We start from the raw sequence: 23,615 nt of genomic DNA, 5'->3' as shown, positions 1-23,615 counted from the left end.
TGCAGCCTAATCGTGGAAGTATTCTATCGGTCAGAAGGCATTTACTCAAGGGGAGAGGACTGTACAAAGCTGTGCATGCCAGCAGGCCGTCTTAGAAGCTACCGACTGTTCTGGATCTGCGTGGGAATGAGGCACCACGGGGCAAAGATGAAACCGAGAGACAGAGCAGGAAGCTTTCCTGGGGGCCATATCCGAGTGCCTAGAAGTAGCTATTTCTGAGATGAGCTTGATCTTGAACTTCCCCGGTCCGTGACCCAGGGTACTTTTTTTTCCCTTAAGCTACTTTGAGTCGGGTTTTTCTCGCTTCCAACCGGAAGCGTCCCAACGGAAGTCCCGCGGAGGCTTCTCAGATTCCCTTGCCTGGCAGTGACCGTCCTCCTTGGAAAGCCTTTGGCATTCTGTGTGCTCTAGAAAGTCTGCACATACCTCACCTCCCCCTCCAGACTGAGCTCATCGAGGACAGAGTTGTGTGGATACATATTTTTTTAAACCTTCCTTCCTTGCTTTCCTTACAGTGCCTAGAATGCCGTCAGACACAGTAGATGCCATCTGCCAGTAATTACTGGTATGAGAGGTTCTTCCTTGTGCCTCCGTCTCCCCCTCCCCTTGCCAATCAAAAGTGTTTCAAAAATGATCTCAATCTCCTGCACCTGGCGTAGGGTTGGAACGCTGAATGTCAAAGACGAAAACGTCGTTGCCACCCACGAGAGGTAGCACACAGCTGCGCACAGAAATCTTAGCCGAAGGGTGCATTCCACAACGTTGGGTGGGGTCATCCTAACAGAAACGACGGGTCACAAGCGACAGACCTGATCGGAGGTGGTGCTGGCCTAATTGCCTTAACATTCTCGATTTTAGTCCAATACTTCTATGACAGCCCTGCCCTTTGGAAGCATTTGCTGAGACCAACCTATTTATCTTTGGTGACAGGGCTTCATAGTTTTTTTCTAGGCTTAGTGGAGTTTTGTTGCTTCTCCGGAACTTATGATCTCTCGGACGCCAGTATGTACCGAAAAAAAAAAAAAAAGTTTTCTCCACGAAGCCACTTTAAAACGCTTTTCATTAATGCATTCAGTCGCCTGCAATGACCTAGCCTCCGAAGTCACTTGGGGTGACTTCACTGCATTTTATTCATCAGATGTCAGCCCATAATCAAGGGAAGGGGAATTTGACTCCCTCTCTTGATCAGAGAAGTGTCAAAGAATTTGCAGACATGTTTTCAAGGTCCTCTGACCAAGGACAGAGTGGAGGGGGTGGGGAGGGAGGAGCTTCTTGGCTCCTGGATTCGTCAGGAAGGCTGTGAATGCTGGTGAAGGATGGCCGACCCCCCCGCTGGCAGGTGGGGGTCTCATGGGCCTGGTTCACTTTCCCTTTAGTTTCTTCCAAATGTAGTGATGTCCTTCCTACTTGTCTTCCTCAGGGGCACCGGATGCCCCAGGCCCTTTTCTGGTGCCTGGCCTTGGGGCCCTGTGGCTTTTTAAAGAAGTGATTTATTTTGAGAGAGAGAGAGAGAGAGAATCTCAGGCAGACTTTGCACACGGAGCCTGACACAGGGCTTGAACCCACGAACCGTGAGGTCATGACTTGAGCCGAAACCAAGAGTTGGATGTTCGACCGACTGGGCCACCCAGGTGCCCCAGGGCCCAAGGATTTAAAAAAAAATTTTTAATGTTTATTTTTGAGAGAGAGAGAGAGAGAGAGAGATTGAGTGTGAGTGGGGGAGGGGCAGACACACACACACACACACACACACACACACACACACACACCCACACACACAGAATCTGAAGCAGGCTCCAGGCTCTGAGCTGTCAGCACAGAGCCTGATGCGGGACTTGAACCGACAAACCGTGAGATCACGATCTGAGCCAAAGTCGGACGTTCAGCTGACGGAACCACCCAGGCGCCCCTGGGGCCCTATGGTTTAAATGTGGCCTGTCACACAGTCCGACCTGACTCCTGGACGGCAGGTTCGACGTGGGGTCCTCCTGGCATCGGGTCCTGCCGCTGGCCTTGGTACCCAGATACTCCTTCCCCACAGCCCCCGCCTCCGTATATTTGCTCCTTTACTCCCTTGAGAACGGTCATCGCGGGGAGTCAGCATTCCGGGACAGCGGCAGTGGCTGCCTTCATCGATGTGAGATGTGAGACATTGGAATTAGAATATTAATCTCACCTGGGGCTTGGGCACATTGTTTCTGCACTGGCTTCTTCCTCCCGTGTCTCTTCTGGATGCTCCTGGGGAGGTCAGTGGGAAGTTTTAGAGTTTCTGTGACCTGCTGGGTTCTCTGTGCCCGCGAGCCCCTCTCCTGATGCGCACAGGTGGCGGGACCTTGGCCACCTCCTAATGCAGCGGTTGACAACCAGCACCTGTCTCGTGGCCGTATCCTGCCCAGGGGCAGACCCGTTTGGCCAGCGCAGTGCCGTGATAATTTTCGAGCTCATATTCCAGAGATATAGAAGATTTAGTGTTATAATTTGGGTGTTTGGCCTCTTCGTGAAGAACCGCAGGGCTGGGACCACTGGTTTGCAGCGACGTGATCTCTAGTTTATGCCTAAGAGAGTCAGTGAGTGCCCACTGTGTGCCCGGCGCTGTTGTAGGGACTGAGTTTATAGCCCTTCCTGTCAAGGGGCTTACAACATTCCATCTAGAACGTGTTGCCTGTCCAGCCCTCCGGACCAGCGCTGTCCAACTTTCTATGACCACGGGGACGTTTGCTATGTGTGTTCTTCACTGGGGTAGCCACTAGCCACAGGCTACTGTGGAGCATCTGAGATGTGGCCAGCGAAACTAAGGATCTGAACTTACGATTCCAATTCATTTTGATTCACATATATTTAATTTTTTAAAAGTTTTTGTTTATTTTGAGGGAGAGAGCAAGTGGGGGAGGGTGAGAGAGAGAGAGAGAGAGGGAGGGAGAATCCCAAGCGGGCTCCGTACCGCCCGCGCAGAGCCCGATGCGGGGCTCGAACTCATGAACTGTGAGATCGCGGGCTGAGCCGAAATCAAGAGTCTGGTGCTGAACCGGTTGACTGAGCCAGCCGGGTGCCCCTGATTCATGTTTGTTTGTTTGTTTGTTTATTTCATTTATTATTATTTATTTATTTATTTATTTTTTCAACATTTATTTATTTTTGGGACAGAGAGAGACAGAGCATGAACGGGGTAGGGGCAGAGAGAGAGGGAGACACAGAATCGGAAACCGGCTCCAGGCTCTGAGCCATCAGCCCAGAGCCCGACGCGGGGCTCGAACTCACAGACCGCGAGATCGTGACCTGGCTGAAGTCGGACGCTTAACCGACTGCGCCACCCAGGCGCCCCTCATTTATTATTATTTTTAATGTTTATTTATTTTTGGCAGAGCGAGAGACAGAGCATGAGCGGGGGAGGGAAGAGAGAGAGAGACAGAACCCGAAGCAGGCTCCAGGCTCCGAGCTGTCAGCACAGAGCCCGACGCGGGGCTCGAACTCACGGACCGCGAGATCATGACCTGAGCCACCCAGGTGCCCCCATGTATATTGAAATATAAGTTTCAGCTTATATTTGCAGCCACAGCTGCACGTGGCTACTAGCTGAAGTGTTGGACAGGGGCGATCAAGATACGTGAATCTGCATCTCCTGTGTACCAGCTAAGCCAATGCCCTCATTGAACAGTTGGGGAAACTGAGGTATGTACATTGTGCAGACCCAGGACTGGAACTCCTTGATGGCTCACGTGGGATGTCCAGTGTAACCAATATCAGCGAGGGAGCAAATGGGCCGAGGTGACGTTAGATGTGGCCGGAGAGACGGACAGGGCTCGGGTTACGCAGGGCCTCGCAGACCGAGGGAAGGAATTTGGATTAAAACAAACCTATGGGGCGCCTGGGTGGCTCAGTCGGTTGAGCGCCTGACTTCGGCTCAGGTCGTGATCTCGCGGTTTCGTGGGTTCAAGCCCCGCGTCGGGCTCTGCGCTGGCAGTGTGGAGCCTGCTTGGGATTCTCTCTCTTCTCTCTCTCTCTCTCTCTCTCTGCCCCTCCCCCACTTGTGCGCTCTCTCAAAATTAAATAAACTTAAAAAAAAAAATGAACGGAGGTGAGATTCACATACAGATGAACCATTTTAACAAGTCAGTGGCATTTTGCACATTCAGTGCTGTGCAACCACACCCCTGTTGAATGGCAGAACATTTTTTTTTTTTTTTTAAATTTCTTTTTTTCAACGTTTATTTATTTTTGGGACAGAGAGAGACAGAGCATGAACGGGGGAGGGGCAGAGAGAGAGGGAGACACAGAATCGGAAACAGGCTCCAGGCTCTGAGCCGTCAGCCCAGAGCCCGACGCGGGGCTCGAACCCACGGACCGCGAGATCGTGACCTGGCTGAAGTCGGACGCTCAACCGACTGCGCCACCCAGGCGCCCCTGGCAGAACATTTTCATCCCCCAAAGGAGACCCCATACCCATTATGCAGCACCCCCCCCCCCCCCCCCCCCCCCGCCCATTCCCTGGCCACCGCTGGTTTATTTTCTGCCTGTGGGTTGCCCGTTCTGGACATTTCCCATAATGGAATCATACCCTTCGTGGCCTTCTGTGTCTGGCTTTCACCCCGCATGGTGTTTTGAGGTTCACCCATGTTGCAGCAGGCGTCCGTGGCTCTTTCCTTTTTCATGGCTGAATTGTATTCCACGGCAGGCATCAGGACTTTGGATCTTACCTAACAGCAGTGGGGAGCCGTGCTGGGTCTCCTTTCTGAGCGTTGCTGGAAGGAAGGCCCCCTTCCACAGCCCAGTGGTAAACAGGGTCTCCTCCTCTGGCTGCCACAAAGCTGGTTTTCGGCTTCGTGTGGGGGTTCAGGGCGCGGGCTGCCTCACCTGCCGCACCAGGTACTCGATGCCCCTGCCTGCCATCGCCGTGAGCACCCTCCAAATTAATTTGGTCTCTGGGGGGAGGATCCCCGTCCGGGCTGCAGCGTCTCTGTCTGACTCAGTGACAGGCTGGCTCGCTCAGGGCAGCGGCCATCTCTCAGCGGGGTCCGGGCTCGGGGACTGCTTGTCTCCGGGGGAGGGGGTTGGCCCAGTGGCCAGCTGGGCTGTGTTGTCCCAGCCTGGACAGCAGGTGCCGGCCAGGCAGAAGAGCAGCCTGGTCACTGGGGCAGTGCTGCCCAGGGTATGGGAGGCCGTCCTGTTTCTGTCCCTTGTCACCTATGCTGTGGGTGGCCCCGGGAGGGGCATTTACTTGGTTTGCTGTGCTGTGCTCCAGGGTCTGACCGCAGGGCCAGGAGCAAGGACGGCCGTCTCCTCTGGGGCCCCTCTCATAGCCCGCTCCTCCCGGCCACCACTGTTCCGGACACGCCCGGGAGCGTGGAGACACTCGTCCCTTGTTTCTCAAGCCCTGTCGGTCATTGGCCTGAACCATTTGGCAGAGCTGAGTCCCAGTGACTCAGACAGGCTTCTGTTTTGTGGCAGCTCTTTGTTCCACGGGTTTTCTTTCCTCTTTTATACTATGGAATACAACGGCTATTGATTTTATTTTAAAAAATGTAATGATACACGTTGTACATATATATTCTCTCCTAGTAGAAAATTGGAACGTTCCCCAGTACTGAATTCTCCTCTCCTTCCCTGGAGCGAACTACCCCTACAACTGTCGTGAGGGTCTTTCCAGACGTTTTTCTGTGGATTTAATCTGTACCCGCTCACTTGCTTGAACACCCATTTTTTTCATTCAACACGTAGTAATTTATTGAGTGTCTCCTGTCCGTGTCAGGCACCGTTCTAGGCTCTGGGGACATATCAGTGAATGAGGGAGACAGAAATCTTGGCTCTCTTGCGGGGTAGAGATTCTCATGGAGGAAGCGAGTGCTATGAGGGAAGATTATACAGGGAGGGTGTTGGGAATTCTGGGTCGGGGAGCTGACTTTGTACGGAGGGTGGTCATGGTCAGAGGAGAGCTGGCTGAGAAGACAGTGCTTGAGCAGAGATCCCAGGAGCAAATCTCGAGGCTTTCTAGGGGGAGGGGTGCTCTAGGCTGTGGGAGCAGCAAGGGCAAAGGCCCTGGGGTGGGAACAGGGGGGTGTTAATGGAACAGCAGAGAAGCTGGTGTGGCCTGAGGAGGACACACTAGGGCCGAGGAGACCCTGTTGGTGATGAGGGCAGATCACAAAGGGCTCAGTGGGTCGCTGCACCGCTTTTGGCTTTTACCATGAGTAGAACGACCACCGGAGGGGTTGAGCAGCGAGCGGTCTGGACCGATTCCCATTCTAAAAGGTTCATTTCCCATGGTGTCGAAGACAGAGCAGTGCCTGGTGGGGTAGGATGGGGGGTCAGGGTAGAGACCAGAGAGGAGGCCAGGCCAGTGCTGGGGACTTGGATCTGGGGCGGTGGAGGTGGGGAGGAGGGAGGGGCCCGAATTTTGGCCTGAGCTCTTAGAAGGGCTGATTTGCACCAACCCTTCCGGGGTGGCCCAAGAACAGGTGAAGGACATGTTTGACTTGCGACGCTTGCTTTCAGTGGGGATGTCAAGTGCCCGGCTGGATTTATGGGTCTTTGTTGGGAATTTCAAATGCCTCGTGCTCCAAATATTCGTCCCCCCATCAGCTGTCCACTGTGTTCCTGTCCCCTGCCCCTTCCCCAAAGACAGCCTCAAACTCCCCAGACTTCCCTGAGCTCAGCACTCCGTGTGCCCATCCCAGCCGCCGGGAGTGCACCTGTTCCCTGAAGACCTGTGCCCTGAAGTTCCTCTTGTCTGGGTTTCCGAGCTGCCTCAGTGCACAGCCCGTTGGTCCAGTGGCCTGGAGGCTGAGTCCTGCTGGGAGAACTCTGAGGAACAGGATGGGAAACCAGGGGATCCAAAAAATAGGAGGGCAGCATGCACTCCACCCTCGGCCCTCCCTTGAAACTGCCCCGCACTGTCCACCTTCTGAGCGCTCGGCCTGGCTTCCTCTGTCTCCAAATATGAACCAACGTCTTGTGGTTGGATGCATGAGGGATGGCCTCTCTCTTTCCTGTGCCGGCCCCCGTCCCCCTTTAGGTCACCATCGTCTCTGGGAATCTGAGCGAGCTGGGTTCCCCTGCAAAGCGAGCCCCGGGGGTGGAGGCGCCTCGGTGAAATGCGGCCGCTTCCTTCATTCACGGCCGGTAACGACGCACAGAGGAACGCGGGAATCACTCGCTCGTTTCAACAGGAGAGCGGATTCACGGATTTGGTCCTCCCTCTTTCCTCTTGGGGGGGGGGAGCCCCTCCCCAAGCCGCTCTTCCTCCACTATTGTTCTTAAAATCGAGGTGAAATTCACGTCGCGTAAGATTAACCATTTCAAAGTATACATTACAGTCCAGTGTTTCCCAGGACACACACAGTGGCGTGCAACCACAGCTTCTGTCTAGCTCCAGAACGTTTTCCCGGTTCCCGCCCCCTGCGCCCCCCCTCCCCCCCCCCCCCCCCCCCCCCCCCCCCCCCCCCCCCCCCCCCCCCCCCCCCCCCCCCCCCCCCCCCCCCCCCCCCCCCCCCCCCCCCCCCCACCGCCGTCTCCTCTTTGCCTCTATTCTGGACTTTTCCTATAAAGAGAATCGTACGCTGTGTAACCCTTCGTGTCTGGCCTCTTTCACTGACACAACGTCCCCAAGGCGCATCCACGTTGGAGCAGCTGCCCAGGGTTCCTTCTTACGGCTGACTCCCTACTCCGGCCCATGCCAGACCCCCGTTGGTGTATCCATTCATCTGTGGCCAGACAGCCGGGCTGTTTCCCCGTTTTCGATTATTTTGGGGCCCCCACCCCGGGTGCTTTTTCAAAGTGCTCGGGTCTGGCTACTGGCTAGGATTGGGTCACGTGACAACACGTGGCTCCGCTGCCCTGTCTCTGCCTGGCCAGGTCTGAGTCCCGCTGCTTCTGGGGTGAGAAGGGGGTGTAATCGCTGTGCCCAGAGGGGGGAGGGGGGTCCCGCCAAGGAAAGCGGGGCTGGGGGCATGGGCGACCGGGGGAAGGGGCAACGATTGCCGGTCAGGCCCAACCCACAGGTGCCCCCTCGAGGAGCAAAGAGCTTGAAAGAGCTTATTGTGTCTAAAGGAGGATGAGCTGGGGAGTTGTCACCTTTCTTCCACCCGGAACCATTCTTCGGCCTTCCTTGCCGCCCCCTCCTCCCGCCCATTGAAGTCTCTCCAGGGGAACCACCCTGGAGGGCGAATGCTCCGTCCTGCCACGGCCCTTCCTGCCACAGAGGCCACGTTTGCCACTGCGTTGGTCTCTTTGTTGCCTCGGCAACTGCTGAGCACCAGCCTAGTGGTTTGGCCCAACACGGGTTTACTAGCTCACGGTTCCGGAGGTCAGAAGGCCAAGGTGGGTCCTGCTGGGCCAGGGTCGAGGTGTGGGCCGCTCTGTGTTCCTTCCGGAGGCGCCGGGGGGGTTCTCTGGGGGAGCTTCCTCGTCTCCTCTGCCCTGCGCTGGAGCCCGTGTTCCGTGGCCGGAGGCGCTCTCCTCCACCTTCAGAGGCAGCCCCTTCCTACCTCTGCTCCATTCTCTGGCTGACCTCCTGCCTCCCTCGTACAGGGCCCCCTGTGATCACACGGCCACCCTGATAATCCGGGACAGTCTCCCCACCTCAGGATCCCTTTCCCTCCGTGAGGTCACGTTCCCCGGTCCCAGGGAGGAGGGGTGGACGTCGTTGCGGGAGGTGATCACTCTGCACGCCGCAGCCCCCCTCGTCCACTTCTTACAGACCTCTCTGACCTCTGACCTTGGGCTTCCCTGGAAGCCTGATGCCACCTGCCTGCCCCGCTAGTCGACTTGGGCCGCCTTAACAAAACACCACGCAGGGTGGTTTAAGCCGCAGACGTTCCCTTCTGGAAGCCGGGTGTTAGAGATCAAGATCTGGTTTCCGGTGAGGACTCTCTCTGGCCTGCGGGCGGACACTTGCCCTCCATCCCTCGTATGGGGAGAGAGAGCGAGACACAGAAGAGCTGCAGCGTATCCTCTTACAAGGACACGCGTCCTGTTTGCTCGCATCCCACCCTTGCAGCGTCATCCCCCCTAATCCGCGGCATGAAAGCTGCCGTCGCCAAATGCTTAACACTGGGGCTGGGGCTCCCACATCTGGATTTTGGGGACACAGAAGTCAGCTCTTAGCACCCCCCGCCCCCCGGCTTCCTTCTCTAGCCCTCAGTCTCGAAGGCCTCTTTGTGTCTTTGCCGAGAAAACGAGAGCTGAGATCCTTTTCTCCGTCCTGCGTCGCCCCTGAAATTACTCTATCATCGCAGCCGGATTCTCTCTGCTCTGTGAGTGTGGGCAAGTTGACAGGATGTTAAAGGATGTTCCAGAAAAGGTCACCGATAACACGCCTTTCTTTGATTAGTCCCCGAGAAAAGGAGCCGGTGATTCCTTCCCTGGACGGGAATGAAGGGTGCGGCCCGGGGACCGCACAGGTGTCTGCACAGGAGGGGCCCGGCTGGGCCACCCCCGGCCCGGAGCCCACGGGAGCCATCGCCTGCCCGCCCTCCCTGCCCCATCACCCACACGGGCCTGCCTCGGCGCCGTGGCCGCTGGCTGTGGTCCTGGCGTTTCACAAGCTGGAGCCATCGGGCCCCTGAGATGCAGATGCCTTCCCTGTGCTCTCCGGTTTGTAATTAAAACATGACTTGCCATTCTGATGAGATTGAGTGGTGAAGTTCATCTGGAAGAGTTTTTCATCCGCATTGTGTAATTAGCAACATATGATGCTTGTATTAGCGCAATTAAAAGTTATGGTGATTAATACGGGTATCAGAGCAGAACCATAAATCAACAGATTCTGGGCACTTGGAGTTCACGGGCTGGAAGGCAGGCTGCCAGCTGTGGCCCGGCCCAGCGCTGTCTCACGTCTGTGCATCCTGGCTGGGCCGCTGGGATGGAGAGGAGAGCCCAGCCTGGGGGTCGGGTACCCGACTGGGTTACTCGCTGACATCTCTGAACCTCAGTTTCCCTGTCCTGAAAGTCGGGGTATCAGCATTTGCCTCTCAGATGGTTCTGAGTTTCAGTGCTGGGGATATATTTTACATGCAGTTAATCTCTTTCCCCCACAGACTCTCCATTCCCTTCCCTTAATTCCAAAGTGGGCTGAAGGGGTGCCTGGATGGCTCAATCGAGCGTCCGACTCTTGATTTTGGCTCAGGACATGATCCCAGGGTAGTGGGATCGAGCCCCACGTCAGGCTCTGAGCTCAGCGAACAGCCTGCGTGAAGTTCTCTTTCTCTCTCTCTCTCTCTCTCTCTCTCCCTCCCTCTGCTCCCCTCCCTGAGGCTCTCTCTCTCTCTAATTAAAAAGCAAACAAAAAACACAAAACGCACTAAAGGTTATTATCTATTATAACTAACCCCATACATACCTTTGACCCAGGATCCCACCCTGAGATATTTATCATTTAAATACATTTTCCATGTGTGCAAAATGTGCCAGTGCAGTCATTGTTCCTACTAGGAGAGATTTGGGATAGGTCTAAGCTGATTGCATAAATTATGATGTATTCAAGTAAGGAAATATTTTGCAGCTGGTAAAAAAAACAAAAAACAAAAGAGGCAGATCTATTTATAGTGATAAAGCCCCAAGGGTGAGCTGGTAGGTGGATAAAGAAATGGAGAACAAGGGGTGTGTGGACAAAAGGAGAAAACATCTGTCTGTTTGCAGATGTGCGGTCAGGGGTTCCTGTGACCCTGGCAGGTCCTCTTGGCTGGGGGACAGGATGGGGGTGGTCATTTGTGCCTTTCTCGTTTTGTGCCACATGCGTTTATTATTTATTTAAATAGTTTAACTTAAAAATATCTTATTTTTTAGGGGCATCTGGGTGACTCAGTCGGTGAAGGGTCCGACTCTTGATTTTGGCTCAGGTCATGATCTCATGGTTTCTGAGTTGGAGCCCCACACCAGGCTCTGCGTGGACGGTGTGGTGCCTGCTTGGGATTCTCTCTCTCTCTCTCTCTCTCTCTCTCTCTCTCTCTCTCCCTCCCTCCCTTCTTCCCTCCCTCCCTCTCTCCTTCTCTGTCTCTGCCCCTACCCCGCTTGTGGTTGCTCTGTCTCTCTCTCAAAATAAATAAACTTAAAACAAAGTTTTATTTTTTAATTAATTAGCTTAGAGAGAGGGAGAGATTGAGGAGGATGAGGGGCAGAGGGAGGGAGAGAGAGAATTAAAAAAAAAAATTTTTTTAATGTTTACTCTTTGGAGAGAGAGTCAGAGACAGAGTGTGAGCAGGGGAGGGTCAGAGAGAGAGGGAGACACAGGATCTGAAGCAGGCTCCAGGCTCTGAGCCGTCCGCACAGAGCCCGACACGGGGCTCGAATCCACGAACCAGGAGATCATGACCTGAGCCGAAGTCAGACACTTAACTGACTGAGCCCCCCAGGCACCTCAGGAGAGGGACAATCTTAAGCAGTTTCCATACTCACTGCAGAGCCTGATGTGGGGCTCGATCCCACAGCCCTGGGATCATGACCTGAGCTGAAATCAAGAGTTGGACCCTCAACCGACTGAGCCACTGAGACTCCCTTCAAAATCTTTTAAAAGAACAATAAAAAAGGCAGCCGCCCCACCCACCTTACCCACCCTTAAAAAAGGGAAAAAAGAGCCTGGTGTCACACTTTGTATAAATTCTTTCTCATGTAGACCTTGTGACTGAGAGCTTCTAGAGTGATTTTTCTCTGCTGGGCTGTCGTAGCATTTTGTAGCTGGCTTCTAGATTTCTGGTGCAGAAACGAAGTCTAGAAATCTCAAGCACCCACGCCATGGCGTTCTGGGGCGGGAGAGAAGGAGCCCTCGCCCTGACCGTGTCCCTCCTGGTCGGCCGTGCCCTGGATTTGGGCAGAGACTGAGACCGTGATTATCGAAAGGTCATCCTGAGCTTTTGCCATCAGCCTGTGCAGCTGGGTCCCTGAGGACCAGGGCGACGCTCTACAGAGCTTTTTTTTTTAAATTAGAATTACTCAGCATTTCCACGTGTAGGTTTATACCCAAGAGAATTGCAAACAGGTGCTTAAACAGAACGCTGTCTGTGGATAGTCAGAGTGGCACCACTCACAACGCCCAAAGTTGGAAACGACCCAGGTGTCCATCAGCCGATGGATAGATAAACAAATCGTGGTCTGTCCACACAAAGCAATATTACTGAGCCTTAAGAAGAATGAAGCGGACGCACGTTGTACCACGGATGAGCCTCAGAAACATATCGCCGAGTGAAAGAAGCCAGAGCCGAAAGGCCACATACTGTAGAATTTCATTTATATGAAATGTCCACAACAGGCAAATCTCTAGAGACAGAACCTAGATGGGGGCGGGGGGCGGGGGGTGCCAGGGGCCGGGGGGGGGGCAGCCACGTGGGGAGCGACAGCGAATGGGCGTGGGGTTTACTTTTGGGCTGATGAAAATGCCCTGGTGATTCCAGGACACTGAACGCGCTAAATGACACTGAAATGTTCACTTTAAAATGCTTAACTGTATGTAATGTGCATTTCACCTCAATTGAAAAAAAACGGAAAGCCATCTGTAGCAAGAGGTCCTGACACTTTTGATTATTCGGTCATTGTTCAAGAGATCAATATTTGGCATGTTGTGATAAATTGAACTGTAAAAAAAATTTTTTTTAATGTTTACTTATTTTTGAGAGAGAGGGAGAGAGAGCATGAGCGGGAGAGGGGCAGAGAGAGAGGGAGACACAGAATCTGAAGCAGCTCCAGGCTCTGAGCTGTCGGCACAGAGCCCGACGCGGGGCTCGAACTCACAGACTCTGAGATCACGACCTGAGCCGAAGTCGGACGCTCAACTGACTGAGCCACCCTGGCACCCCCCCCCTTTTTTTTTTAAATACGTGGCCTGAATGGTGAGGTTTCCAGCAACGTCCCAGGGACTTGTAGCACCGATGTGAAACGCGTTCTCAGAGTTGGGACAAATGTCCTGGATGGCCTTGGCAGCACGTTACAGTCTTTGCTCCGTCGTATGTGGTCGAGGGTGTTTGTCACTTCTGTTTCCCCGTAGCGTTTATGCCCATCCAAGCAGCTAGTAATGCATATTTTTATTTACTTTTCTTCTAGGAAAAGCAGTAGACTTTACGCGTTGTCCTTGGCGTGCTTAGCCATACGTCTCGGCAGATGGCGGTGTTTTGCATCAAGGTTTGGGAAGCGGCCTCCTTCCTTCCTCGGATCACCTGTTAGGGACGGAGGCCGCTCTTTGCGCTAGACCAGGTCGGTGTGGGCACCAGGGGTGACCCAGCCTCACCGCCTGGAGATACGGAAAGAAGGCTGTGGGATTTTGTTTGGCAGTGAACCTTTCCCACGCGCCCAAGATGACGCTGTCTCATGGAGGCCCAGCCGCTGCTTAGACAAGTGCAGAGCAAATCCCTGTGTGTTCAGTATCGATTCGGTCTGGGCGTCCTGCCAGTCTTGGAGAAGGCCACGATGGGCACGCAGACTCTTCAGTCCCGGCGCCTCCGAGAGGTCTAGGAGTCAAAGCTGCCCGGGCTCGTGTTTTCTGACAGTGGGCGGGGGCACCACTGCGCTCCCGGCTTTGATGTTTTCTTGGTTGACTGGTCGATCAGCAGGTTCTGGAAGCTGCAGCAGTCTCCTAGTGGGTCTCCATGCCTTTTCCCTTGTCCTCCTGTGTCTGTTTTTCAGGACGTAGCCAGAGTGAGCCTTTTAAGATATTAAACCCGCTCCTGTCCCTCCTCGGCTCTAGGCCCTCCCATGGCTCCCAGCTCATTCAGATCATTCAGAGTAAAAATCCCCTTACCTGGTCCCCCTGGCCTCCTTCCGGGCCCTGAGAGGCCGAGCACACACCTACCACAAGGCCTTTGCACGTGCTGTTCCATAGGTCTGGAATGCTCTTCCCTGAGGTTTGTATGGCTCACTTCCTCAAGGCAACATGATTGTCACCATCTGTCGTCACACCTGAGGGCGTTTCTGGCCATCCTGCCGGTCACAGCACCCAACACCCTTTCTGCCTTTGTCCCTGCTTTGTTTTTTCTCAGAGCATCGACGGCCACCTCACGTAGGGATATAATTATCCGCTTATCTGTGTTTTGCCCTGGAATATTAGCTTCAGGAAGAGCAGTGGTCTCCTTTGTCTGGTTCACGGGTGTGTCCCCAGGGCCTGGTACGCTGCCTGGCACAGAGGAGGTGCTCGTTAAATACCAGTTGGGTGAATGTTTAATGAGCCCTTACTCTGTTCTGTACTTGGCACATAGGGATTCAGGGAGAATAAGGCATGCTCCTTCTCTTCAAGAAGCACCAGATCTACTCGGAGAGACGAATGAGGTCATTCTGTCCATCAGGTTTTCAAGGTATAGTGTTTGGGGCCCGTGAGTGTATCTGAGATTATACCTCAGTAAAGCTGGAAAAAAAATCTTGCAAAGTGTGTATTCCAATCTTACCCTTGGTAGACGCGTTGTCCTCGTAATCCACTCTCCTTCATTTTAATGAATCAGTGAACATCAAGGTTCTTTCCAACTTTCTGCTATCCTGCATGCAGAGCTGGAAAGAACTGCCTGGAGATAAATTAGAAATAAAGAGCAAAAGGGGCGCCTGGGCGGCTCAGTCGGTTGAGCGTCTCCGACTTCGGCTCAGCTCGTGATCTCACGGTTTGTGGGTTCGAGCCCCGCGTCGGGCTCTGTGCCGACGGCTCGGAGCCTGGAGCCGGCTTCACTATCTGTCTCTCCCTCTCTCTGCCCGTCCGCCACTCATACTGTTTCTCTCTCTCTCAAATATAAATAAACATTAACAAAAATTAAGGTTAAAAAAGTAAAGAGAAAAAAAAAAAAGTTTGAGATCTGAGAAAGTTATTAGTTGCCAAACAGTGAAAGAAAGTGGTAATCCCGAGACTAGTGTTCAGGAAACCGCACAATAAAATATAATGTTGACCAGCCAACCTCAATTTGCCTTAACTCTTACAAAATAATTCGATGTCATGTGAATGGTAGGAGCGTTTCTGTATGTTTGGTAGCGTGGAAACCTGTAAAAGGAAGATTGCCCGGGACCTGGGAAGCTCTTAACACTGATGTGGACAAGACTGGATTGCCTGAAACAAGGCGATTCCACAGGAGGGGGAACAGTAGCGATTCAGAGAAGGGAGAGCCGTGGGCAATTCTGGGAAGACTTCCTGGAGGAGGTGTGACTTGATTTGGGCCACGAAAGTCTGGTAGAATTTGGAAACTTGCGGTGGGAGGGGAGACTGGAAGGAAGGCTCGGTTTCCTGACTATGGTACGATCCTGGGAGCAATCCAGGGAGGTTGGGAACATGCGGCCCTCCCTGAGAGCTCACTGAGTCCACCAAGGGCTGTGGCTCGGGCTTACGGGGCGACGCAGTCTTTTGAGGTGAGTGAAACTGCCTTGAAGTGGACCCCCCTAACACCTTCCCTCTGAACATCCGTGTAAGAAAAACCGGACTGTTGCCAAAGCCTCGCTGTTATTCTGTAACCGGGCACCTGCTCTTTCGGGCAGAGGGGGAGGAAGCCACACCACACAGCCTCTACCGGGATGGGGGTGAAGGGGGCGCTGGTGTTTGTGATTCCGAGGGGGAATGTGCTTCTCTTATTCCGAGCTGCTTCTCGTTGTTTACGTATCCCGCTTTCCTCCATCGTGGACTCAAGGCGGTGCACACGAAGAAGATGAAAACAACTGGGGGGAAAGGAAAACGAGGGACGGTTGCAGAGTTAGTGTAATGGTGGGGTGGGGCCATGTTAGGAACGTATTCCAAGGGACTGACTGTAAATTTGGCCCCGGGCATCCTGGCAGCCAGAGCAAGTAAGGAAAATGTCACGGGAACGAGGCTTTCCATAGATGGCGAGCCAGTAGAACCACTTGGGGGTCCCTTGACATGGGAATATTCGTTATCGAATTCCTGCTGTTATGTGGCCGTCTGGAAACTCAAAATTGTCGCAACACGAAGTGCTCTCCAACGAACTGACCATCTGTATATTTGGTTCCCACCCCACCGTCCTCGTAGGAGTGTTTCTCAGCCTCGGTGCTGCTGACATCGCGAGCTGGATAATTCTTTGTTGGGGGGTCCGTTCTTTGCACCGCCAGATGTTCGCGGCATCCGGGGACTCTGTCTTCCAGAGGCCAGCCGTGATCTCGCGCTGCCCCGACCCCCCAAGCTGTGACAGCTAAAAATGTCTCCAGACGTTGACCAGGGTTTCCTGGGGGGCAAAATTAGTCCCCATTTGAGAACCACAGTGAAAGGTAATGTCTATCCCCGTCCATCCCATTTTATTGATATTTTTGAAAGACTGGGCAGGAACTGTGGATTCAATAAATTATAACGAACTGTAACTTCAGTGCAGATCATAAAGCGAAATCGCGGGTCTTGCAAGAAATGTAGGGTTTCGGGAAGTCAATGAAAGTGATGTTGGCAACCTGCCGGACCCACAGCAAGACCATTGACCGAGGACGGCCTCTCAAGAGTTAGAGCAGTTAGCACTTGAGGAAAAGGAAATCGACCACACTGCTAATTTAATGGATGCCTCAAAATAGAATGATTTGAATATCAAAGGATTAGGAGATGACCTTGGCGAAATCAATGATGCCCTGATATATTTTAGCAAAAACTGTGCATCTTTATGGTCATGTTCCCGAAGTCAGACGAGGAGGGAAGGACATTGCTTCCTGTTCCTAATGATTTTGTTGGATGAATTACATGGTTACTCTCAACATTTTATTCACCTTTCATCTAAGGATTGGGATACAGTCACGGCTCTAATTTGCGTTTTGTGAACGGTAAGCAAGTCTTATTTGCAAAATTTTTATTTTACTTTTCTAGATGAAGTCTTCGTTGTGCCTTTATTAAAAAAAATTTTTTTTTTGGTGGTAAAATTCACATAACCTAAAATTCACCATTTAAATCATTTTAAAGCATACAGTTCAGTGGCATTTCGATTTACCCTGTCGTGCAACGTCACCTCTATCTATGGTCACCAAAACATTCTCATCACCCCCAAAATAAGACCGTACCCATATTTCCCCTTCCCTCCAGCCCCAGGCAACCACTACTCTCTAGACTTTCTGTCTCTCTAGATTCGCCTGTTCCATATTTCATACAGCTGAGATCATACGCTACGTTGTAGTCTTTTGTGACAAGCTTCCTTCACTCAGTGTGTTTGCAAGTTGATTTATGTTATAACGTGTGTCAGAGCTTCATTCCTTTCTGTGGCTGAATAATATCCCATTCTATGGACGGACCATAGCCTTATTTATTCATTCATCCGTTGACAGACATTTGAGTTGTTTCTACCTTTTCGGCCATCGTGGTCAATGTTGCCAGGAACATTTGTGCACAATGTTTTGTGTAAACACTTGTTTTCACTTCTCTTGGGCGTATCCCTAGGAGAAGAGTTGCTGGGTCATATAGTAACTCTTTGTGAATCATGTGCTGTGTTAACTGCGTGTTTAGTGTAATGGGGTGAGGCTACAATAATTCTAAGTCATGCCTTTAAAAAGCTTTTTTCCCCCATTTTATTTATTTGAGAGAGAGAGAGTGTGTGAGAGGGGAGAGGGGCAGAGGGAGAGAAAATCCCAAGCAGGCTCAGCGTGGAGCCTGACGCGAGGCTTGATCCCACAATCCTGGGATCATGACGGGAGCTGAAATCAGGAGTCGGACACTCAACCGACTGAGCCCCCCAGGCGCCCCTAAGTCTTGCCTTTTTAAAACTGTGGTCGGGGTGCCTGGGGGGCTCAGTTGGTTGGGTGTCCGACTTTGGCCCAGGTCATGATCTCACGGTTTGTGGGTTCGAGCCCCACGTCAGGCTCTGTGCTGACAGCTCGGAGCCTGGAGCCTGCTTCGGATTCTGTGTCTCCCTCTCCCTCTGCCCCCATCCCCACCCCTGCTCATGTCTGTGTCTGTCTGCCTCTCTCTCTCTCTCAAAAATAAATAAATAATAAAAAAATTTTAATATGCCAAATGTATAAAAGAGGTATTTACCAGAAGGTAGGTTCTTCCTCCAATCCTTGACTCCTACTTCCCCCATGCCTTCTGGCTGTGCTATGCCTTTTTTATATTTTGGATTTCTTTCTTTTTAAAAAAGGAATTTTAAAAAAATCTTTATTTATTTTTGAGAGACAGAGAGACAGAGCATGAGTGGGGGAGGGGCAGAGAGAGAGGGAGACCCAGAATCCGAAGCAGGCTCCAGGCTCTGAGCTGTCAGCACAGAGCCCCACGTGGGGCTCGAACTCACGAAACGTGAGATCGTGACTCGAGCCGAAGTTGGGTGCTTAACCGACTGAGCCACCCCGGCACCCCTATATTTTGGATTTCTACCACGTTTCCGGAAGAACTTACTCTATTAGGGTGGGCTTAGGCCAGTAGAACTTGATCTCTTTCCTGTGTGAGGGTTCAGCCAGGTACAAAGCCGGCCTTCCATGTGGTGATTACAGTCTATGGTTCATTTACAAACCTCAGTCTCTGCAACGGGGAAAAGAGAGCATGAGAGCATCACAGGGAGTTTTTAAGGGGCAAGCCCTGGCGGGAACTCACCTCTCTTCTACTGGTATATTATTAGCTGGAATTCAGTCACGTGGCCACTCCTAGCTGCAAGGGAGGCTGGGAAATGTAGTCCAGCTGCGGACCCAGCACAAAGGACCAACGCAGCAGGGAACAGCTAGCTTATCTGTAGCAAAATTACAGTAGCACTATGCACTTTTTTTTCAGGTGATGCCTACAAAGGGCTCCCCTGGTTTTACACCAGACTCAGGGTTAGTGTGGCCAAATCCCCATCTCAGGGGAGAAAATGCACACAGGGTCTGGGTTTTCCAGTACAATATAGATTTTGTTTTTATTAATTTTATTTTATTTCTTAAAAAAAATTTTAATGGCTTATTTATTTTTGACAGAGGGAGAGAGAGAGAGAGAGAGAGACAGAGCATGAGCAGGGGAGGGGCAGAGAGAGAGGGAGACACAGACTCTGAATCAGGCTCCAGGCTCCGAGCTGTCAGCACAGAGCCTGACGCGGGGCTCGAACTCACAGACTGTGAGATCATGACCTGAGCCAAAGTCGGATGCTCAACTGACTGAGCCACCTAGGTGCCCCTAGATTTTGTTTTTAAGTGATCTCTACACCCAGTGTGGGGCTTGAACTCACAACCCCAAGATCAAGAGTTGCATACTCTACCGACTGAGCCAGCCAGGCACCCCTCCAGTACAATATTTCTGCTCTTAGCTTGCTGTCAGTCCAAAGATCCCACTTTACCCTGTGATGGACATTTGGGCTGTTTCTAGTCTTTGCCTTATGGGAAAAAATGTAGCAGTGTGAGAGTCCTAGTATGCGCATCTCTGTGTGCAAGTTCAAATCTACCTATTTGGTTTTGATTGTAATGCAATAGGGTCAACTCTCCACCCGTTTCGTAGCTTGCTCCCAGCTCAGGGTGTCAAAGTTGCACGTGACCGTGGAGTCCCACAGAGTTCTGTCGGACCACATAAAGGGCCCAGACCTGGGAGTTCGTGCCCTGGCTTCCAGAACCAGCTCCTCCTTAGACCAGCTACTTAACCTCTTCACGTTTAATGGGATCGATGGAACATGAGCTGACGTTTCTTATACCTGCTGCATCAGGCTCTGCTTGAAGCTCTGGTGCACATCCACACGTTAAACCCTCGGAACCACCTCCTGAGGGAGGTGCTGTTGTTCTTGACATTTTGCAGATAAGGAGACAGTCACAGAAAAGCTCAGCAACTCGCCTAAGATTATGTAGTTAGTGAAAGTGCTCTCTATCTGGTAGGGTGATTGGGAGGGTCCCGTAAGAAGGCTACATGGGTGCAGTAGAAACAGCCAGACTTTGGAATCAGGTCTGCCCTTCCCCCAGTCTCAGTTTTCCCCTCTGTAAAATGGGAGTAAGATCTACCTATTAGGGTTCCTTGGATTAGTCATTCCTCTATTTATTTAGCCAGCCCTACACTCCATTTAGCATTGGAAGGTGATGGAGAATCATTCCAGCAAGGTCCTGGCTCTCAAGGTCCAGTCTAGAGGGAAGGTTCTCTAGGGTTAGAGTGAACGTATGTTTGATGCCTGACTGTGCCCAGTGCTCTGCAGGCCTTTGGGGACTGGTAGTCATAATAATGGATCATCATATGCATCATAAACTGTTAGAGCCTGACTCGGGGCAGAAACTCACAAACTGTGAAATCATGACCTGAGCCGAAATCAAGGGTCAGATGCTTAACCAACTGACCACCCAGGCACCTCATCTAGAGCTTGTGTTTTTTTAAATTTTGTTTAACATTAAAAAAAATTTTATTTATTTGAGAGAGAGAGAGCGTGAGCACGTGAGAGGGCATGGGGGAGGGGCAGAGAGAGAGGAGAGAGACTCCCAGGCAGGCTCCTTGCTGTCAGCTCAGAGCCCCATGCAGGGCTCCAACTCATGAACCGTGAGATCATGACCTGAGCCAAAATTGCTGTAATCAAGAGTCGTATGCTTAACGGACTGAGCCACCCAGGTGCCCCTAGAGCATGTGTTTTTAATCGTTGCTCTGTGGGGCTCCTGTGATGGGGCCGGAGATGCCGGGACCCCATCCCTGGGGGAGGGTCAGAGATGGCTTCCAGGCAGCAAAGGGCAAACTCCTTCCAGGCCAGTACAAGTGGTGTTGTGGGTGCTGCAGGGACCCCTTCCACGGTGGGTTCTTCTTGATCCCATGGTGCCCTTCTCACAGGATCGTGCAGAGTCAGCAGCTTGGACACCAAGGCAGATTCCTCGAGTGTAGAAGGCACTCTCATGCCCTGCCCCCACCCCTCGCCATTTCTGTGCTGCCCAGCGTCCCACTGCTGACACCTGTGGGCCATTGGAGCCACCGTGCTTGTGTGCAGGGCTGAACTAAAGTGACAGGAATTCCAGGAGTCCTTGAGTTCTCCTTGGGGTGGGATAACTCCCAGTGTTTTGTCCACCCGTCCCGGGGCTGTCCCGCAGGATGGAAGGGGGTGGCCCCCCGTGTTGTGTGCCGCAGGGGTGCCCTGGCTTGATCACACACCCTCTGTGAACTCCTTCCCTGCTTCTCTCCTCCACTCCCTGCCTGATGTTTCCTGGGGTCACCTCCCAAATCGGTTACCTGCACTCTAGTTCTTTTCAGATCTGTTTCTGGGGGCCCCCTCGGCTGGGATCTGCCACCTGGTCATCTGGAGCCAGGGACACAGGAGGCCCACCTCTCCCTGCCCTTGGTTTCCGAGCCTCATGACACGGACTGTGAAACTTCGTTGAGCTGGACTGGCCAGGATTTGCACGGCCCTGTCCCTGGCCTGCTGCCTTCATTAGCGCGTCGAGGGCTCCCGGGACCGGAACACATGTGTGCGAACAACTGCAGATGGTCGGCGGGTGAGGAGGGATTTTGCTTCTGGATCGTGATTAATGGAGAGGTGTGGAGGTGGGCACCTCTGGGGCGGGAAGGCAGCGGCGGCTCTCTCAGCTGCTGACCCCGAAGAGATCTGGGGGAAAAGTCGAACAGTTTGGGTCACGACGCCCTCCCGACCTCAGCATTTCTGACATCTCCCGTGTCCACTGCTGCCGCTCAGGCGGAATGGAGCTCAGCTGCTTTTGCAACCGGGCTCGTGGTCAGGGCGGAACCGTTTCGAGCTCGGAAGGATCACTTCCGTGGTGGGAAATCTGTGGTGGGTACGCGGTGCGCGGAGGGATGGAAGGACAGAAGGAATATTCTCGACAGCAGCCGTCACTGGTCCCCCCCCCCAGCAGCCAGGTGGCTTCTTTGCTAGAGTAGCTGCATTCGTTCTGGAGGCGCCGGGCCTGGCTCCAGCGGTGATTGGTCCTCGCGGATGTCAATCAGCTCCATCTTTGCCAGCGATTGGCCTAGACGCGGCCATGTGACAAGGGTCTGGCCAATGAGGCGAAAGAGTGGTGTTTTTAGAAATGTTCCCGCGAGAGGAGAGCAGTGTGGTGGAGAAAATTCTTGTGCCCTCGCTTCTCTCCCGCTTGGGATGCAGTCGTGTGAGGACTCGAGGGGTGGCCTCCGGGGCCCGGATGACGCGAGTGGGCCTCCGAGGCAGCCCCGCTGCCGCCCGCGCCTCGGCCTCTCGTAGGAACACGTGTCCTGCTGGCTCAAGCCGCTTGCAGGTGGACTTCTGTTATTTCAGCCGGAGGCATGAAGGTCGCCGTGTCCGAAAAGCCTTTACTATTTTAACTCCCGATCCAGGACCTGCTTTTGAATTCTGACGACTTTGCCAAGTAAGAACTTACTTAACATTTTGCTCCTGTGATGTGTAAGTGCATGGAGCCCTGACCTAAAGGGCCCTTGATGTCACTTGGTTCATCACGCCTCTTGAGGTCCCCTGCTTCTTGGAAGACCGTGTTGAAATCTGTATTCGGAATCCTGTGGTTGCCATGGAGAGAAACCGCAGTCCAACCAGTTAAGTAAATTCCCTGTCTGTCTGTCTAGGAATCAAAAGATTTGACTGGGTCTGCAATGGAAAAATCAGGGCACAGATTTTCGAGTATGCAGCTTCAGGTGTAGCTGCATCCAGGGGCTCAGACGGCAGCACTGGGAATTTCCTCCACGGCTCCTGGCTTTGCTGTCCTGTGTTGACGGCGTTCCTGGGGAGGTTTTCCTCATGAGGTGTCACAGAAGCTGCTGGTGTCCCCAGCTTGCTATGCTCCCGTCTGCCTAGCGTTGCAATCCTAGGGGAAAGAGAGCTGCTTTTTTTCAATAGTGTCGTCTTTCTCCCAGAGTCTCATCTCAGGGGCTCACCAAGTGCCCATCCTGGAACCAGTCGCTCTGTTCTGTTGGTCCGGATCACGTGCTAGGTGGCATCCATCGTCCCCCATGGGGTAGGGGTGGAGGGAGGAAGGCAGCCCAGAGGAAAGCCGGGAGAGATGAACAGAAGGAGGCCTGGAGCCCGTGCAGGCAAAAACAACAGATGTCTCCTACGCAGTCTAAGGTATTTTGGGAGGAGAGGAGACACTGTAGATTTCCTGAGGTTTCTTTTTTAAATTGCTGGTTGTAGAACCTTTTGTTAAAAAAAAAAAAAAACCTTGCACGTGAGGCTAACCTGTAAAGGAGAAGGAAGTGGCGATTCTCAGGCGGCAGCTTCCGGGAGGGTGGCCCTGGTCTCTCATCTGTTTGCAGCCACAGAGCTGGGCCTCTTAAAGGGCGGTCCCTGGGCCTGCAGCTTATGCCCCTGGAGACCTGTGCAGGGTCTCGGGCCCCCTCCCCACACCCAGGCAAGCAGAAACCCTGCAGGTGGGGCCCAGGAATCTGTGTTTTAACAAGCCCTCCAGGTGACTCTTTGATAGAGACTCTTTGATAGAGTCTTACGATAGAGAACGTAAAGGTGGAAACCTCTTTTGGTTTGGACGTCGGTTCGTGGCCCATCCGCATGGTTCTTTTCCTTCCCTCTTCCCCTTGCGAGCGTTTTCGCTTCCAACACAACCAGTTGTGACAAATCTGGTGCCTCTAAAACTGGGGTCTCTTCACTTGTTGACGCATTGCCCCCATCTCTGCCTCTGTTGTCACCTGGCTTTCTCCCTTTGTGTGTTTCTGTGTCGTGTCCGCTCCTCTTCTCGTGAGGTCACTGGTCCTTACATTCAGGGCCCACGCTCATCCCGTAGGACCTCTTCGTAACCAATGGCATCTGCAAAGGCCATATATCCAAACAAGGCCACATTCCGAGGTTCCAGGTACACAGGAAGGGTGTGTGTGTGTG

The 23,615-nt window shown here is 52.8% G+C and overlaps 1 protein-coding gene and 1 non-coding gene across 2 annotated transcripts in view; both read left to right on the top strand.

Moving 5' to 3' along the window:
* The window catches only part of LOC123588322 (transmembrane protein 132B), a 367,329-nt gene that overhangs the window by 19,574 nt on the left and 324,140 nt on the right, over positions 1–23,615 (top strand). The gene's annotated exons all lie outside the window — the stretch shown is intronic.
* TRNAR-UCG lies at positions 3,864–3,949 on the top strand. Its single transcript has one exon. It is a non-coding gene; the product is annotated as a tRNA-Arg (tRNA).

Source organism: Leopardus geoffroyi, chromosome D3 (genome assembly GCF_018350155.1).
Source record: "Leopardus geoffroyi isolate Oge1 chromosome D3, O.geoffroyi_Oge1_pat1.0, whole genome shotgun sequence".
In the NCBI taxonomy this organism is placed as follows: domain Eukaryota; kingdom Metazoa; phylum Chordata; class Mammalia; order Carnivora; family Felidae; genus Leopardus; species Leopardus geoffroyi.
This window is presented reverse-complemented; position numbering and strand designations above follow the sequence as displayed.